Source organism: Pogona vitticeps, chromosome 2, assembly GCF_051106095.1.
Source record: "Pogona vitticeps strain Pit_001003342236 chromosome 2, PviZW2.1, whole genome shotgun sequence".
Classification (NCBI taxonomy): Eukaryota; Metazoa; Chordata; class Lepidosauria; order Squamata; family Agamidae; genus Pogona; species Pogona vitticeps.
In genome coordinates, this window is record NC_135784.1 from 177771560 (window position 1) to 177788406 (window position 16847).

At 41.8% G+C, this 16847-nt stretch overlaps 1 long non-coding RNA gene across 2 annotated transcripts; it reads right to left on the reverse strand.

The window, feature by feature from the left end:
* Positions 1 to 2311: 2311 nt before the first annotated feature.
* On the reverse strand, positions 2312 to 16798 carry LOC110078631 (uncharacterized). Of its 2 annotated transcripts, XR_013542279.1 has the most exons (5): positions 16186 to 16798; positions 12545 to 12589; positions 11813 to 11928; positions 4757 to 4952; positions 2312 to 4660 (listed from the first exon to the last, which is right to left on the reverse strand). It is a non-coding gene; the product is annotated as an uncharacterized LOC110078631 (long non-coding RNA). The 2 variants fall into 2 exon arrangements; XR_002300474.3 differs by lacking the exons at positions 11813 to 11928; positions 12545 to 12589; positions 16186 to 16798 and adding an exon at positions 5189 to 9634.
* Positions 16799 to 16847: the final 49 nt, after the last annotated feature.

A 16847-nucleotide genomic window follows, 5' to 3' on the forward strand; every position in this document is an offset into this window, starting at 1 on the left:
AGGGCCATAGTTGCCCACCTGAGGTTAGTAGGACCAATTGCCTCCCTGAAACTATATCATCTAACTTCATAATCACACTTTAGATCCTTCTCCACATTGTCTTATTCCCTTTATCCCATTTCCTTTCTGGCCAGCATTCTAAAATTCATAATCTCTCCTGGTGTCATAACTTGTTACTTATTGCTCTATAGTGTTTATTTTCCATCTATAGGTGGCACCAAACACATTTCCTAATCCTGCAGCTTCCCCATTAAGAGATATTTAAAGAGGCCATCCTTTCTGCACAGTGATAGGGAACCTGGCCTTCTGCTTGTTTAGTGTTGCTAGACAGCAGCCCAGATATTACCCTCTATCATTTCCTGCAGTGGTTCTTAACGTGGGCGATAATGCCCCCCAGGGCGCGATTTCATTTTTCAGGGGGGCGGTAGAATGAAAAGGGGCGGTGTGGGGGCGGTGGAACAGAAAGGGGGTGGTAGGGGGGTGCTGGAGCAAACCAAACCTGTGAAGGCAGCTGCAGCCATGGTGCCGCTCATTGAATTAAAAAAAAAGAATTTAAAACTGCTACAAGGCAATATACAACCCTAATTTGCTTCTCTATTTCCTTAATATAAAGTCTACTATCTACAGAATTTCTCTCTAACATTGCTCTGCTTTTTCAAAAAAATTATTTTGAGACCCAAGTGGGTTGCTATCTTGAATTTAAGGTTCAGACAGCAGCAAAATCAATAATCCTTTCCTTTCAAACAAATACTCTATTATTCTAAGATTCACTGATTCTTAAAAGTCTGTTAGGACTTGTAGCTGAAGTGGCAAAACCAATTGCTAGCATATTATTGCCAGCAATGGCAATAATATGCCAGCTGACATATTATTGGTCAGTTTGAAGACTAAGTCTTTTGGTGAAACTAGAATGGGCCATTATTACATAGTCCTGGCTATGTTTTCATCAGGATGTGGCCAGAAGCTGTGGAGACATATTGTTTTTAATTGCCACGTTTTAGTATCAGAGGTAGTTTGTGGAAGATAAAGTGAAGCTTTTATCAAGCTGCATTTTTCAAGCTTTGGAATACACAGGTTTGTGTCCAGTAAGGATCATCTTGCTGGTGGAAGGAGAAATTAGGCTGCTTCCCTACCTTAATTTTCTTTCTCCTGTGCTGTCCTCATTCTCCATTGCCACCACACCAAGCTCAGTTACCCAACTCACACTTAACAGCAGATCTGAAGTGGTCTGCAAGAGGGAGGGGCATAACTGAAAACTGTCTCCTTCCCTCTTCTGAAAGGGGACAGTGCCTTCTATCAGTGGAGTGACTTCCACTGGATAAATACCTCAGCACCCTTTTTTCATTTTCATGTCTTGTTTTGTGTTTTGTCCATTGGTGATTGATTGATTGATTGATTGATTAGGCATCATTCAGTCTTGAGATACTATGGTAACGTGCTCTGTATGGAGGACTTGGAACAGCATTTAGTGTGGCTGAGAAGGCCAATTTGAGAGTGACCATCCCTTCCACACTGAACACAAATACAGTCTGTCCCCTGTCCAGCTCCCTGATTTTGCTGCTTTTCTGACTTCCTCTTTGCCTCGGCCTGCTGCACAAGGGTCACTTCAAATTGGGAGAGGCTGTGATGCAACGCCTGCCTCCAGGCTGAACACTCAGATGTCAAGGTTTCCAATCTGTTGAGGTCCATTCCTAAGGCCTTCAGATCCCACTTGCAGATATCTTTGTATCGCAGCTGGGGTCTCCCTCTGGGGCAATTTCGCTGCACTAATTCTCCATACAGGAGATATTTTGGAATCCGATGTCAAAAGGATCTGATGTTGAGCCATCAAAAACTACAGTGCCCTTCATTCCCCCATGAAGGGACCTGATGATGTTAAGGAGTCGAGGTGGACATCCAATCTTGGGAAGTATTTTAAAAAGGCCCTCCCTGCTAACCAAATCAAACGGCTTTGTGAGATCTATGAAGGCCACAAAGAATGGCTGTTCTTGTTCCCTACATTTTTCCTGCAACTGTCTGAGGGAGAATACCATGTCAGTGGTGGATCTATTAGCTTGAAATCCACACTGTGATTCTGGAAAGACTCTGTCTGCAAGGACCTGGAGTCTCTTCAGCACAACACGGGCAAGCAACACTGAGAAGAGAGATGCCAGGGTAGTTATTGCAGTCGCTCCTGTCTCCTTTGTTCTTATACAGTGTGACAATGTTTGCTTCGCTTTTGAATTCTTGTTGTGCTCTGTAAAACATTTTGTGTTTCTCTGTATTGTACTGTACTTTTTAACATGCACTCCAGTTCAATATTATATTTTGATTTCTCAGTTTTATGGTTTCAATTTTTTTGTGCTCTTCGTGTAAACTTTTTGTGTAGAGATATATATACAGTGGTGCCTCGCTTGACGACGATAATCCGTTCCAGCAAAATCGCTGTACAGCGAAATCATCATCAAGCAAAAGTAAAAAACCCATTAGAATGTATTAAAAACTGGTTAATGTGTTCTAATGGGGAAAATACCTCATCGTCCAGCGAAGATCCTCCATAGGGCAGCCATTTTCCAGTGCCTGTAAAGCGAGCAATCAGTCCTAAACACAGCGGGGAGCCATTTTGCACAGCGGGGAGCCATTTTGTGACCCACTGATCAGCTGTTTCAAAACCATCATTAAGCAAAAAATCAGTTCCTGAAGCAGGGAACCAATCGTCATAAAGTGGATTTCCCCCATTTAAACATCGTTTTGTGATCGCTATTGCAATCGCAAAAAAATCATTGTAAAGCGGATTCGTCATGGAGCGGGGTAATCGTCAAGCAGGGCACCACTGTATATAATTTGTCGCTCTGATTTTTGTTGCTTTCCTTCTGTAAAATTTTTCTTTGTGTCTTTTAAACCCTTTTTATAGTGTGCATGAATATGTATTTTCCTCGAATCTTAATTTAATTTCAGAGTTTTGATCTTGAAATTTTTAGTTCCTGCATTGCGGTTTGTTTTTAAGCCCTTTTTATATTTCTTTTTGCATCTCAAAATTCACTTAAATGTTATTGGGTTTTTTTCGGGCATTTCATTTTCTTGCAATTGAATTTTACTTTCAGGGGTCATTGGATTTAAGTGTCATAAATAAATAAATAAATAAATAAATAAATAAATAAATAAATAAATAAATAAATAAATAAATAAATACGAAAGATATCGCCATGGGGAGGGGGGAATGATAACTTCCTCAGTGGCTCAAGGGGGCGTTTCTTTCAAAAAGGTTAAGAACCACTGATTTCCTGGGCAACATGGTGGGGTAAATGAGGGGAGGGAAAGAGGTAGTTAAGTAGGTGTAAGTATGCTTACATAATCAGGCTAGACAGTTCAGACTTCATTCCACACTACTAGAAAAACAGAATCACTACACCTTAATAAAAACAGAGCTTGAAAGTGTTACTTTTTTGAATATAGTTCCCAGAAACGTGCTATGCTGGCTGGCAGATTCTGTGAACGGTAGTCAAATCTTTCTCAAACCTTTGAGGAGGGGGAGCCCAAACAAACAAACAAAATCAAGATATCCATATACAGTATCTTGAATTACGGCACAGCTAATTTAAATAATGAGTTTCAGTTACAGGTCACAATTCTGATAGATCTATTGAGAAATGAGGAAGCCATGCCGCTGTTAGGCAGTGTTAAACTCTGAACTTAATGCAGGAATAAGTTATAAGAAATCAGAAGAATGAAACTTGGAAGGCAGCAAGGAAGAAATTGGAAAAGAGCATCAAATGTAAGGATGTGTCACTGGAGATCAAGACCATCCACATGCTTGTATTTCTGATCACAACGTATGGGTGTGTGAAAACTGGACAGTTAAGAAAGCTGATGGGAAAAAAACTGATCTGTTTGAAACATGGTACTAGAGAACAGCTTTGCAGATACCTTGCATTGCCAGAAAGGGAAACTAGATCATATCAAGCCTAACCTTTCTCTGGAGGCAAAAATGATAAAACTGAGGTTGTCATACTTTGGGCACATCATGAGAAAGCATTGTTCTCTGGATATGACAATAGTGCTAGGAAAAATTGAGAAGATTAGGAGAACAGAAAGACCAAACACAAGATGGCTTGACTGCATAACGGAATCACAGCCTTGCATTGACAAGGATTGCCTGACCTTTATTTTAAGAGATGGGCCATGAATTCCAATTCTGCAACGTGGCTAGGAAGGAGCTTGAAAACAACCTGCATACTGCATTATCACCCTCTAAGAAGCGAACGTGGCTTCAACATCAGCCCTGTGAATTTGGGACATTAATAACAGCATATAGATTTGGAACTACCCACAAGAATTTGAATATATATACTGTACACATACACACACTTAATGGTCAAAGGTATCACCTGTTACTGTACAGTATTTGTATTCATTCATAGGGTAGCAGTCGGAGGCATATAACAACAAAGTCAGAGGCACGTAACAATAAAGTTACATATGCATCTTAAGAGAAAGGAATTTATTTTTAGATTATATATCCCTGTTGCAAAATGTGATATGCCAGCCCTCTTGTATCTTCCTGTCAGTGGACCCTGGACATCTGCCCCAAACTCTCAAAACATGTTACTATGACCAAAACACAATGGTTCCATTTCCCTTCTTTGGTCATGTCTTGCTTATGGGTGGCTCCTTTTTCTTTCTTTAAAATTAAGAGAAAAACCAATGAGAACACAGTCAGGGTAGTACTTTCCCGGTTTTTCATGAAAAGCCATTGTGTCTGTGTGAAGATACTTACCGGGAACCTCCTTGTGATTTGTATCCTTCTGCAGGCTACACTCAATGTCCGGCTTGCCTCTTTCCAGGTAAAAACCTCTTCCCACAACAAAGATGGCCACCAGCAGAGTGAGAAGGAAGCACAGACGTTCTGTGATTGCTAGAAGTAAGTCGATTGGAGAAATAATGGGCCACATTCTCATGGAGAGGGAGAAGGCCTGTAAAAATGAGAGTGGGAATAAGAATGGTGGCTGGCATAATAAAGATCTTGATGTTATTACCTCTCAGAGATGGCCTGTCAGACAGAACTGTGGGGAGAGATTGATTGATCCAGGAAGTTATGAGGAGAGACATAGGCCAAAAGGGCTAATTTAGATTTGGGGATGGTGTGATTGGACTACAGCTCCCATCAATCCCAGGCAGCATAGGAAAAATTTGAGGATTAAATCTTAACCTTGGATTAACTGATGATGGGAGAACCCTGGACTTGGGGTTCCCTCTTCCCCAGTGGGGTCTGACACCATATTCTCAGATGGGTCAGAGGAGGGGGTGAGGAGGACCCCTCGCCATTCACACTGAGAGGCCCTATCCTGAATTTGAGCCTGGGACTTCCCAGAGATGAAACCTAAGCGGTTGCACCTGGCCCAAGGCTTCTTCAGCAGCCTAAGTGGTCTCTATGATTGGGCCCTCAAGCTGGAGGGAGGTGGTGAATGCCCCGTGATGCCTCTGCTCCCTTCCTCCTGCTGTGGGTGAGGAAGCCTCTGTGGACCTTGCAGTGTAGATTTGAGACTCACACCCCCTTTCCTTGCTAACATGAGTACTCAACCTCTTGCTGCCAACCCTGTACGTTTTCACTAACCTACTAAAGTGTGTTCTAGTATGCCAGGTGGGGAACCTTAGACCTTGAAGCCAAATCTATCCTTCTGGGGGTGGAATCCTGCCCACAAATGTTGCCCACTCAGCTCCAATGTCTTCCTGAATGAAAGGGTTGACCCTCTTCCTGAAAGTGATTTCCCAGATTTTACATGGCTCTTTTCATCTTCTAAATCAGTGGTCCCCAGCCTTGGGCAATCCAGGTGTTCTTGGACTGCAACTCCCAGAAGCCTTCACCACCAGCTGGTAGTTGCAGGCCAAGAACATGTGGGTTACCCTAGGCTGGGAAGCACTGTTCTAAAATGTTGTAATTGTCTTTCCGAAAAGCCTACTTACCAGCAGAAAAAGTTTTAAGCCAACACGTATTCACCAGAATTCTGTTATTCATGTCAGCTCACTGGTTCACTGGTACAGTATAAGCCCATTGGTGTAAACCTCAGTTGCAGATTGCTGCAAGTTGACAAGTTGGTGTAGGCATTTGGTCTCGCTCATCACTTGCATGATTTTGTGACAATGAATACCTACACTGACTTTTTAATCAAAAGCAGTCATTACTGACATTTATCCTGATGACTTAACACCGGCATATTTCTTCAACTAGATTCCAGCTATTGATATTTTTGGTTCAACCTTTTTGCCCTGGGCACCCCAAGTACCTTTCTGGAATACCACGTATGATTCCAGCTTCCCTTGTTGGGTGGCCTGGCCTTTATTTTCCTTTCCCAATAATATACTTCTTTCTTGAACCTCAAATTGTTGTCCAAGACATATGTGCTCTTCTTGGAACACCTTCCAGCCAAGAAAGATGCTGTATGCTGCTTCCTTCCTTCTTTTTGACTTGTGCAGTCAAAAGCGTGCTGTGGCAGGATTTCCTGGAGGATTTCCAATGTCTCGGCTGTTCCTGTCTGTGCCAGTCACTGATGCAGTGGAAAATGCTCTCTCTGTCCTCATCCTATTTGTTGGATTGTGTACATGAGATGGAGTATGAAAGTGCTATACAGCCCTGTTTCCATTGTTGTGATTCACTGGATTAGATTCTTCTACAGTAGAGTGATGCAGGGTCCAGTGGTTATTTCCTTGGATGTCAAATAATGGGGGAATTTTTTTTTGTTCCTACCCTCCTCCTCTTTGCTGTAGCTATTTGAAAGAGGTGCTATTAGAAGATAGCTAAGCAGGAGCTCCATGACAGATGTTGCACTAGAGTGATGGAACTGCTGTCATAGCCTTCATCATGATAATTTTCCTTGGTAATCCTGATTTTTCAGGCAAGAATCTCCCCACTTTTGGGATGGAGTTTGAATTCCTGATTTTAAGTCAAGAACAACAGTTCTCTGTTATGTTTCATTGGCATAACTGGCACCCTCACATTTTTGTTGTTGTTGCAGCAATGCCTTTAATGTGTTTTCACTGTAATAGTTCATGAATTCCCTTGAGTTACACCTTAGACATTCTCTCTCTTTTTAAAATAATTTTCTTTCTGTGTGTACTTTCTTTAGTGAGTGGGCAGTATTGCAGTATCTATTGAAGTCGTCGTTTTGTTGTTTTCTGGTGCGCCCAAACTGTGTCTGATCTATTTGACTAACTGTAATACATCAAAATAACTTTGCCCCACTCCAAAATGCCATTATTATTATTCCTTTGTGAAAACAGTATTTGTAGACAGGGGGTAATTCTACAATAGCTATTGTGTACTATATGTACCGTGTTCACACTGTGGCAAATGATTTTTGTAGTCTGTTTCCTGAATATGTGGCAAGAGGTAGCCTTCCCTGAAGCTATATCTGTAGGATCATATCTAGGGACAATGGAAGATGTAATCCAATACACCTTGCAGGCACCAGTATGAAAATATGGCTGTTATTGGATATAACAGGCCCACCATCCATTATGTGTCTTAGGTCTAAATTATCTTTGAATTTTTACAAGTGTTTTTAGACATGGCATATGTTATCTGCTTTTTATAGTCATTTGTTTCAAATTATATTGTCACAAATAGCAGTGATAAAATGTTTTCGTTTTCCATTTTGTTAATGTGCTGAAAATTATGCTGGCTGATTTGTCATGTGATTTGTCAAACATTCTGTTTATAATGGTAGCCTACTATTAGCTATGCAACTGTCATGACAGATAATGCTCAGCAGCACTCTTCTAGTAAGATAGGCGAACATGTTATCCTCCAGATATTGTTAGACTGGAAATTCCAGCTCTATAACCCCGATGGCTGTGATGGCTGGATCATGCATTCTGAAGGGCTACATATTCTCCTCTCATGCTGCTTTCCTGGTAAAGTTGTTCTGCTGAAGTAGTCCAGTCTACTGCTGAAGAACAGCTACACCTCGTTTTTTGCTCAGGGACAAAACACAAGGCAGTCATCTGTAAGACAGAGACAGGCCATAGAAGAGCATACTAATATGGCACGGTGGCCTCTCTCTTTGGCCTCAGATTGCCTCTGTGTGTAGGCACCATGTAATTGTTATTGTCCACGATGTCTCTAATCAGTAGGGTTTGATGACATGATTGCTGAGAAAACTCTTTTTTTATCCCATTTGCTGCATGTTGTATTTTCTCATCCTGCCTTCTCACCATTATTGTTCTATAACAAAAAGATCTTGTGCCCACAACACACAATTTATGCGCTAAGACTGTCTGGCTATTTCCCCTGGAGTCTTTGTGTTGTCACGCTTCAATTATTTATTCTCTTGTGTACAGTTAAATTCGTGAATCTCTCATGTTGTCTGGCCCTCAATATATAAAGAGAACTGACATCCAAATACCATATGGAAGTCCAAAGACTGCATGGGAAATGTTCACTTAGCCTTACCACAATCTTTGTCATGTAATTAAGTGGGAAAAGGTGCTACCTGCGTATTTGTTTTGTGTAGCAAAAGTGGCAGTAGAGGCATTTTGTTCTTCTACTCCCCCTGTGTTGTTGGTTGCTTGGGCATGTAGTGGTCAAGCATGCAAAATTGAATTTAGCCAAAGTTCGGACTGTACTCTATAAGACTAAGTCATTACTTAGATTGATAGGTGGAGTTTTGGTTAGCTTTGACTACTGCTTGAAGAATCAGGTAACCAAATGAAGCAAGTAGAGAATTTAGATACCTGAGTGCCCAAATTATTACTAATCCTTTACCTCTGTTGGATCTTGAGATATATAGTATTTCCACTGAAATGTTTCTTGTACAGTATTGTGAAGAGTCAATTTTAAGGAGTCTCTTTCTACAGAGGTGCTGGTGCCTGATTGCATGTGTTTGGGGAATCTTTGGCAAAAGGATAAGATCTTTGGATGGCTTTCATTATATCAGTGACTGTGTCTTCTCAATTGTTTAATGACAGCAATAGAAAGATTAGCTTTTTCTCCTAAGGTAGGCTGCTAAAATGATGAAACTGAGGAGGAATAGCTGCAAGTGAACTCAGGCTCTGACTACACTTTATTGCTATTTGATTTGCAGCCTATATTGCAGCTGAATTTGCAGCGGTGAACCACGATGGTGCTGTGGATTGATTTGGGAGTTCAGTGTTCACATTCAGTTTTTTTTTTCTTTAGAGCTTTTCCATTCTTAATAGCTTTTCTTAAAGAATGCCTTTGTAGGTACCCTCTGGTCTTCTCCTCCTGCCTCCTCATTGTCTTAAATGCTTAAGCTCCATTTGCTAGCTTGATAGTTTCTAGAAGAGATCTGGAAGTTCCATTTTTGAAGATGCTCCTGTCCCTGGCAAACAAACTGGCTTCCTGGGTGCAAAGAAATGAAAGGAAAAACAAAAGTCCCCCTCCTTGCCCTTTTCTGTCCCTTCCCACTTCCAGAAGAAAGCCTTCAATTTCTAATTTTTCTCTAACAGATACAGCGCATCAGAGCTCACCTAACTGGACATTAAAAAGCATTTATTTTCTTAAGAGCAAAGCTTTTCTTAATAACACTCAACTCCTTTCTTAAAGGAGCAAATCAAATAGAATTGCTATGCCATGCAGATGCAAAGATCCCACCGTACAACTCTATTTAGCCTGCACCAGCCCACTCCAAATGAGTCATGTAGCTGTTACCTTTGAAATTAAAGTTCGGAATCTCCGGCAAGGAAAACAGGCTAAGACACACAGCTGATACTAAAGCCAATCTTTATTTAGAAAGTACAGCTGGACTCTTCGTCTTAAAAGCAGAGAAGAGCCCCGATTAGAAATTGCATAGGCATTTTATAGGGTTTCACACAAAGAGCAATAAAGCAAAACATTCCCTTATTGGTTCCCTGAACCCCAAGTTTGGATCCTGCTTCTAATTGGACTAAAATGCCAATTAACTCCAACCTTTGGTTATGCGTAAATATGCGTTGTGCCCCACCCCACCCCCGTGTTCCCTTGACCTAAAGTCAGAATGTACCCAGGGTGTGCAAAAATGTTGCCTGAATGTCTGAGGAGATATTTTCCCTTTCCTTCTTATCTCATTAAGATGCTGATTTCTCTTATTGCTGGTCTGGCAAGGAGCAAGGTAATTGTGGTATGCAGGAATGCAGGAAGATGTTCTAAGACTACAAGGGCATTATAACAGGAAATGTAATCTTATAGCATTGAAAGTTACATGAGTTTGTTAGAGTTCTGTTACAAAGGTTACAAGGTATTTTGATTACAGACTACATAACCAATACAGTGCTTAAGACTCATTACAGAAAAATCTATCATAGAAAATATACATCAAGCATTAACTACGAATAATGAATGAAGCATAAAAGAATAAAGCATAATATTGCTTGTTAAAATAAGGTTTCATCCTGGCCCCCTCACATAGCCAAGCCCAAAGTTAACTCTACTAGAGTTACACTTTTTAGAAAAGGCGTATGTACTGTACAGGTATTTGGAAAACAGAATAAACAGCAGTGTTACCACAATGAATAAACTTCTGTGACAGAACTGAATTAAGTATCCAATTGTGTAAACAAAAAAACAGAATGTCGTAACACAAAAGGTTGCAGTATGTGGAAAGGTAAGTTAATATTAGACGTTCCATTTGCAGACAGAACATTAGCAACCACAAAACTAGTTCAGGCAGTCTCAAGCTTTTTTGGCCATGGTCGTAAACACAATATGAAAGAATTATAGGCTGAATCAGGATTGTATAATTCCCATAACAAACCCTGTAAGGTGGTGTGTGAATAATTGTTTCCTGTCTGTGGCCATATGCTCCCCGTTGAGAATGGCTGATTACTACTTGATTTTAGGAGCAATGACTATAGATAGGGAGTTTGTTCTTGGTTGTTAGGGAAGTGATATGCCACCATTTATTTGGTGTTTTTTTTTAAGGGTAGATAATCTTCCCAAGTTAGGGGCTGCAGCCTCATACCACTGTTGCCAGAAACATACTGTCACTTCTGTTGTGGCCAACGTTTCTATTTCTGTGTTTGAAAGTCCTGTTGATTCTGCCTAGGAACATGGCATACAGCAACTTGATTGGGGACACAATTCTGCTGCAAAACAAGGAGTGTGTTCCCTCTGTATATCTGGGTGATGGGTTAGAAAAGTGAGGCCACCCTACACTCCATTTATAAGGATTGCCAGATCTATGTGAAAATGAGACATATAAACTCACTACTGGTGAATCATAGGATTATAGACATATGTGTGTAGACATCCTTCAGTCTCAAGAGACTACGGTAGTGTGCTTTGTATGGAGGACATGGAACAGCATCTAGTGTGGCTGAGAAGGCCAATTTGAGAGTGACAATTCCTTCCACACTGAAGACAAATACAATCTGTCCCCTGTCCAGCTCCCTGATTTTGCTTCGACGCTGTATGCGAAGCTGGAGTGTCCTTTCCAGAGCATGAAGCCTGGGTAAAATAATATGGAGGATAGGCTGTTACCCAAGCAGCAAATCCCCCCTCTCCACATTGCTGAAATAGTCCAATGGAAAAGCAAGAGACAATACAACTGGTTCCAGCGATGTAGCAGGAGTCCAACTCCGGATTTTGCCTCGAGGTTAACTCCTGAAGCCTTTTCCATCAGTGGATATAGCCACAAGGTTTGAAATTGGTGTTTTCCTTCTCCTAGATGGGCTGCCTTCTAAGACTGATGAGCCCCACCTACCTGGCATAGATATGTAGATCTGGAAGTAACCCCAAGGGGCGTCTAGTCCAGGCCTTTGAGAAAACAGAAATCCACATGCTTTGTAGATGACCACTCAACTTCCATTTAAAAAGCATAAACAAAAGATAGTCAACTACCTTCCAAGGTCCTCCATTCCACTGTAAAATAACTCTTGCCATCTGAAAGTTCCTTCTAATGGTTGCTTGGAATCTCCTTTCTTATAAATTGAATCCATTGGTTTGTGTCCTGTTCTCTGGAGCATAAAAAAGAAGTTTGATGGGGGGGGGCTTCAATGATGCCCCCTCAACCTCCCTAACATGAAAACTGATGCAACTGAAGGCCTCCAAGAACAGAAATAAGCACGTTTTAAATTAAAACAAATCTGAACTTATAGACTCTGGGAGAGCTCTGGGAGGTGTAGGGGACCACCAAAATCCTGCTGACTGCAAGCAGCCCATAGGCCACACCAAGCCCACCCCTTCTGTTGCAAATTGAAGGCATTGGTGTGTGTTTGTGGGAGGAAGGGAAACATCCTTCCTTTCCCCATTCTGCTGTCAGAAGCAGTTGTGTCAGTAGAACCAGAAGACACCATTGGATTCAAACCAATGTTTGTGGCAGTTCAGCCAGGAGAAAGGGGCTGGGTCTTTAAAAAAAGCAGGTGCTTATATTCAGGTACACTGTAGTCCTAGGCAAATATTATTCATACTCATTAATAATATTTTGTGGCTCCCCCATTTATGTTATTCATTGCAAAGTACTTGTGCATAATAGGGAACAGGTCCACACTATTAGCTTTTATACTCACATGCTCCTTGTTACCTATGATGCTCTCAGAGCACATGTACGAACTCACACGTTCCAAAACATACCTCAAAATTCTGGAGCAGATGATAAAGCAGTCAGTTTGCAAGCACCTTGAAAATAATTTAGTGATAATTAGAAGTTAATATAGATTTGTCAAGAACAAATCCTGCCACACTAATCTCATGTTTTGACTGAGTAAGTTCCCTAGTAGATGGTGAGAATGCTGTAGACATTTTTTTTACTTATATCTTGACTTCAGCAAAGCTTTTGATTAAGTGCCCCAGGATATTCTGTTTAGCAGGATAACTAGGTGAGGGCTGGATAGAACAATTATCAGGTAGATACACAGTTGGTTCTAGAATTGTTATCAGAAGTGCTTATCAACTGTTTTTTCTTAAACTGGGAGGAGATAACGTGGTGTACCCCAAGGCTCAGTCCTGGGCCCAGTGCATTTCAACATTTTTTAATGACTTGGATGAGGGGATGCAGGGAATGCTTATCAAGTATGCAGACGACACAAAATTGGATGGGATAGCTGACACCTTGAAAGACAGAAACAGAATCCCAAAAGGTCTTAATAGGCTCAAGTATTGGACTGGAAACAACAAAATTAAATTTAACAAGGATAAGTGCAAAGTTCTACATCTGGGGAAAAAGAAATAAAATGCGCAGGTTCAGAATGGAAGATACTTAGCTTAGTAATTCTACATGCAAGGATATTGAGTGTGATATGGCTCAAAAAAATTATAAATGTTATGTGAAGCTGCATTAACAGAAGTATAGTCTTCAATCATGTGAAATGCTAGTTCTCCGCTATTCAGCACTGGTTAGGCCTCATCTTGAATACTATGTCCAGTTCTGGATAATACACTGAAGAAGGAAGCAGACAAATAGAAACAGTTTCAGATGAAGGCATCAAGGATGATCAGAGAGGACTGGAAACAAAGCCCTGTGAGGAAAGACTGAAATAACTGGGCTTGTTTAGCCTTGAGAAAATAAAACTGAGGGGAGATATTATATCAAATACTTGAAAGGTAGTAATACAGAGGAAGGGCAGGATCTGTTCTCAGTCATCCCATAGTGCAGGACACATAATAATGTGGTCAAGCAACAGGAAGCCAGATTTAGGCTTCTTAACTGTTAGAGCAGTATGACAATGGAACCAGTTCCTCAGGATATGGTGAGTGCTCCAATGCTGGAGGCATTCAAGAGAAAATTGGACAGCCATCTGTCAGACATGATTTGACTTGGATTTTCTGTATTGAGGAGAGAGTTGGACTTGATGGTTTTATAGGCCCCTCCAAACTTTATTACAGTATTATGTGATTCTATATGCAATCATTGTATCGGGAAACCACAATACAATTGCAATCAAGCAGCATCAGTGGCAAACCAATACAAATATTATAAGGAAATACCCACTGAAAGGAAGCCAAACTTGCAGTGCTGAGACAGCTGCTGCCTGGAGAAGGGGGTAAAGCAGTGGTCCCCAACCTTGGGCCTCCAGATGTTCTTGGACTGCAACTCCCAGAAGCCTTCACCACCACCTCTGCTGGCCAGGATTTCTGGGAGTTGAAGTCCAGGAACATCTGGAGGACCAAGGTTGAGGACCACTGGGGTAAAGGAAAGAAATCCAAAACTGGGGGAAAGGTGATGATCTCTTCCTAACCACATACTCACATCCAAAAGGGGAACAGATGGGGATGCCACAAATACCTGGGGAAGGTATTCCCAAAAATAGATTGAGGGGGTGACAGAAATTACTTCTGCTTAGTCTCATTAGACTGTCTTGATGCTGGGGAGCATTGGTACAGTGCCTAAATAAAGCAATGCAGGAAAAGGGAAATCTTGACCAGTGATCTCAAGAAAGGACAGCCTGATGAGGGTTTTTTTTGTAAGAAGCACGAATTTAAGAGATATGTAGCGTAACAGTGAAGACTTATGTTCACAACCTGAGTTTGATCCAGGGCTGGGGTAGGCAGGCAATGCATAGTCTGCATAATTAAATTGTAAACCACCCAGAGAGCACTCTGGGGTGGTATGTAAGCAGCATACAGTACTTTAACAAGACTCTCTAGCTAAGGTCTGGCTTTGGGGAAAGGACTAAGAAAATGATCCAGCTTAGTCTGATTTCTGAAAGACTTTGGCTTTCAGTGAAGTTAGCTGAAAGGGATATTGATAATGGTACAGGAGGAAATGTCAAGGCAGCTTCAGGAGAGAATGGAAATAGCAAAATATGGCCATAACAGGCCTCTTTGTGGGTTTCTTGTGGCCATTTGGTGCAATGCCTAGTCCTTCTTGTCAGCCTAGTGCCCACCTCCCATCTCCCACCCTGTTCTGACCTGATCATAATCTTGCACAGCTGGCTAATCCTTTCTGAATGTTCAGGTGTCAGCAAACAATAGGGTCCCCTGGGCTCTTGCTGGGAGATATCAGAGGGTGCTTTACTTCTAATCACTTGGGCTGAGAAAGGCAGGATGCAGGTGATTTTTAGTGGGATTTCCTGCCATAATCCTCTCTTTCTCTGGGAGGTGCTCATGCATAATGCCTCATTAACTGCAGTATCTACATTCTAGCAGACTTTATTGAATGGGGTCATTCAGCATTACAATTCCTGTAATTTTCCATGTTTTGGGACCCTAATTTAATACTCAGATATGCAGATGATAACACTCTGATGGCAGAAAGTGAGGAGGAATTAAGGAACCCCTTAATGAGGGTGAAAGAGGAAAGCACAAAAATGGTCTGAAACTGAACATCAAAAAAGCCTAAGATCATGGCCACGGGTCCCATCATCACCTGGCAAATAGAAGGGGAAGATATGGAGGCAGTGACAGATTCGACTTTCTTGGGCTCCATGATCACTGCAGATGGAGACAGCAGCCACAAAATTAAAAGACGCCTGCTTCTTCGGAGGAAAGCAGTGACAAAACTAGACAGCATCTTAAAAAGCAGAGACATCACCTTGCCGACAAAGGTCCGCATAGTCAAAGCTAGGGTTTTTCCGGTAGCGATGTATGGAAGTGAGAGCTGGACCATAAAGAAGGCTGACCATCGAAGAATTGATGCCTTTGAATTGTGGTGTTGGAGGAGGCTCTTAAGAGTCCCCTGGACTGCAAGGAGAACAAACCTATCAATTCTAAAGGGAATCAACCCTGAGTGCTCACTGGAAGGACAGATCCTGAGGCTGAGGCTCCAATACTTTGGCCATCTCATGAGAAGAGAAGACTCCCTGGAAAAGACCTTGATTTTGGGAAAGTGTGAAGGCAAGAGGAGAAGGGGATGACAGAGGATGAGATGGTTGGACAGTATCATTGAAGCTACCAACATGAATTTGACCCAACTCTGGGAGGCAGTGGAAGACAGGAGGGCCTGGCATGCTCTGGTCCATGGGGTCAACAACAATTTAGTACTCTGACCAGTAAGACCTTGTTTTCCCCATTTTTCTGGTTTAAACCACCATTCTGTGATTGTGGCTTCCATATCTTTCCTTCTGAAGTGGTTGCTATTTTTCACCGGTATCTCTGTGCCATACACACACTATTGTAAAAAAACATAAAAGCATTTGATGTAGATTTATCATGGGTTCCTGGGACAGGAGTACAAAGGGAGCAATATGAAGAGAATTGGGCTGTTACACTCAACCCCCACCTGCCTCAGGTGTAACCATAAAACAGCAACCATACTACAGAACTTCCTGACTCACCTCTAAGAGACACATGCTTGGAGAATTCTATCTTGCCAAGAACTTTTGGATTTTACCTCTAAGAGTAACTTTCCTTGTCATGAACTTTTAAACATTAAATTCTTCACACTGGTATAAACTTGATAGTGTTTTAATCCAGAAAAGCTGGTGTATTATATGGTGATTTTTATATCGCCATTTTCTGCATTTGTATTTTTGTTTGACCCTTGATTTCAGTACTAAGGGAAATGACGGCAGACCGAAATAACAGAACACACGCAAAACGCGGAAAGTTATAAATGCTGAAGGGAAAACACAGCTTTTTTTTTCTGCAGCTGATCATTCAAGGAAAAGGGCACAAGAAGTGCAGGAGGCTGAAGAATTTTGTGCTGGGAAAACTCCGGAGGTCGGGTTCGGCTGCCACACAAAACCGGTTTAGAGCTACCGCCGTCTAAAGTAAACATTGCCGCGAATGAACTCCCAAAGAACAGGGAAGAGGCCATAAAAGAGACTCTCGGCTACAGGCAGATGCGTGAAAGCCGGGTCGTAGGGAGAGCGTGTGTCGTCCGCAGGCCGGCTCGACTTCGTTAGTGGAAGGATCCCCACCTCTCCGCGCAGCCGGCGTGAGCCGGAGAGCGGGCCGGCCAGGCGCCCTCCCATGGCTGGGATCCTCGGAGGCATCC